We start from the raw sequence: 3,176 nt of genomic DNA, 5'->3' as shown, positions 1-3,176 counted from the left end.
TGAGACACAGGAATGAGCCAGTGCCCTTTAGTTTGAGTTCTGACATTGGATCCCTTTTAAAAATGGAACAAACGGACTTCTCCTAAGAAACATTTAATTCATTTATTTTCTTAAACTGGTATATCGAGCCAGTTGTGGTGGCTCACGCCTGTCATTCCAACACTTTGAGAAGCCAAGGCAGGAGGATTGCTTGAGCCCAAGAGTTCGAGAATAGCCTAGGCAACATAGGGAGACCCCCATCTCTACAAAAATATTTAAAAATTAGCCAGGCATGGTGGCTTATGCCTGTGGTCCCAGCTACCTGGGAGACTGAAGTGGGAGGATCACTTGAGCTCAGGAGGTCAACGATGCAGTGAGCTGTGATCGTGTCACTGCACTCCAGCCTGGGTGACAGAGCAAGACCCTGTCTCACAAAGAACAAAACCAACAAACAACAAAAAAGAACTGGCATACAGCAGACAATTGTTATCTCTGGAAGCTCATTTACTCCTAACTCCTATAAGATATCACACACACACACACACACACACACACACACACACACACACTTCCAGGAAACCAAGAGGCTAAATATTTTAGCCAATATTATGTAGTTGGTGGGATTTAAACCCTAGCCTTCTAACTTTCTTTAAAAGACAGGGTCTTGCTCTGTTACCCAGGCTGGAGTGCAGTGGTATAATCACAGCTCACTGCAGCCTTGACCTCCCAGGCTCAAGCAATCCTTCCACCTCAGATTCCTGAGTAGCTGGGATTACAAGTGTGCACCGCCACACCTGGCTTTTTTTATTTTTTATTTTTTTGTAGAAATGAGGTCTTGCTATATTGCCCAGGTTGGCCTCAAACTCCTGGCCTCAAGTGATGCTCCCACCTGAGCCTCACAAAGTGCTGAGATTACAGATATGAGCCACCGCGCCAAACCCTTCTAACTTTAAATTTGTGGGTTGTTACATTTCAAAACAATTTTCTCTATTATAATATCAAACTAATGTGCACTTCCTGTAATCTCTACGTAAAATCCTCCTCTTAAATAGCATATGATATATTGTTGCAAACAGAAATAGATGACCTAGACAGAAGATCAGATGTCTTCAATCCTATTCTCCATGTATCCCCAAGCCCGTGAGTAGTTTCAGAGGGCTACATATGTGTGGAAGACAGTGTGGAGTTAAAGGACATTTTGATAGAACTTGGGCACTGGCCTCCAACGCTACTACACTCCACTGGCAGGCAAGGCTCACCCAGGTTATGTGGCCTAGCACCTAGAAATAAAATGGGTAACAGCCTACATGACCTCCTCTCTAAGTGCCACCTGAGTCTCAGCTTCCCTCATTCCAGCACTCAGTGGTCAGGCAAGACCAATCCAGTGAAAATCAGAAATGTGGGCCCAAGAAGAGGCGACAGAGAGAGGCTGTGTGCGCACCAATGCACAGGTCAGAGCTGCTCTGGGTAGCCAGCCCCAGCCCTCAGGTGAACTCAGCACAGCCCTTCTGACTTACCCAGGAAGATGGGAAAGTGCAAGAGTGAAGAAGCAAGAGAGAATGAAATGAAGAAGCCAAGTCTTCTCCTTCTTCCTTTCCCCTCCAAAAGAAAACCATCTCAAGAGCCACAAGTGGTATAGGCCCCTAAGTCAAGCTCATTCAAGCTTCACTTCTAATGCTCCGTGCCCTAAAAAGTACGACCCAAGACTCTCCCTGAACACAGCTGATCCACAGTAACATCCTTCCTCCTGGGATAGTCTCAGAGGTGGGTGAGGGGAGCACCATGAGCTTTCTCAACCTACAGGCCAACATATTTTATTTTATATTCTTATGTCACTATCTCAGAACTTAACAGCACTGTATGGCAAAATAAATAATTGGGTTTTTGTGACGAGCCTTTGAAATGTCCTTCCTACTGTGGATGTGCCACACTGTCTTGTAATTCTTCCCTTACAAGCAGACGTAATCCATGTTTCTGAATGAATTTATAATACAAAGCCTTCAAAGGGTGGCATGTAAGTTCCACAGACCTCATTTTTACAACCAGGAAGAGTTCTTTCCAGGAAAAGATTTTGAAGACGTGAATCCTAAGTGAGCAGTGCTATTATACGCATGTGAAACGGAAATGTCTTCCAGTCTTTGGTAACTGGTGCAGTAGACCACAGCTGGTTTTAATTATGTAGAAATGATTGATTACAGTAAAAACTCAACCTGGAAAATTGCCTCAGAGTTAGAGTAAAGAATTCATAAGAATTTAGAGTTGGCAGATATCAAAGTGATTATCTTATTCACTGGTGCCCTGTGTTTTATTTAATCCAGTCAACAAATGTTTACTGAATGTCTGTTATGTGCAGGGAATGCAAGCACAAAAATCATTTTTTAATATTAAAAAGGGTCACAGTTCATCATATGATAGCCATTGTAATTCTGGACTTTCAGAAAATTATTTAATAAGGTAAAATTAACTACAAACTTAGTAAAAGTGTAAATATTATATTTTAATAATTATAACATTGCCTACATTGAAAATTAGTAGTATACACATGTATGAGACATATTATTCATTCCATTGACAAAATGCTTGATTCACAAACATTCCTAAAATTCCTTGCATGCACACCTAAGTTCCCTCTGAGTCTAAAGCCTACAAATTGGAAATTGCTGACTAGTTCAATAAGCTCCTTTTACTGATGATGAAAATTGATAAATAACTTACATCTGGTCTTATAGCTAGTGGTAGAGCTAGCAGCTTCAACTCCTAACCCAGAGCCTTACTGTGTCATGCAGTTTCTGCCTATCTGCTGTCTATTCGTTTATGTGACAGAGAACACTAACTAGCCCCCATGATTTATTCTCTTCCTCTTCATCCCCACAAGTTTCAGCCGGGCACATGGGTGACCAGATGGAGACTACATTTCCCAGCTCCTCTTGCAGGCTGGCATGGCCATGTGACTGAGTATGGCCCGTGGAATGCAAGTGGAATTGATGAGTCCAATTTCTAGGTCACATCCTTATAAAAGAAGCTGTTACCACTCCACATCCTAGCCCCCCTCCCCCCAGGTTTTGCACTGGTGAAACAGTTTTGACTGTGCAGATTACAGTTTTGACTGTGCAGATTAAGTCAGAACCCAAGAGGCAAATGCAATACATAGAAGGAATCTGAACCCCTGGGTGCCCTCAATGAACAGGACCACCTTG

Source organism: Chlorocebus sabaeus, chromosome 20, assembly GCF_047675955.1.
Source record: "Chlorocebus sabaeus isolate Y175 chromosome 20, mChlSab1.0.hap1, whole genome shotgun sequence".
In the NCBI taxonomy this organism is placed as follows: Eukaryota; Metazoa; Chordata; class Mammalia; order Primates; family Cercopithecidae; genus Chlorocebus; species Chlorocebus sabaeus.
Note: the sequence above shows the minus strand (reverse complement) of the source record.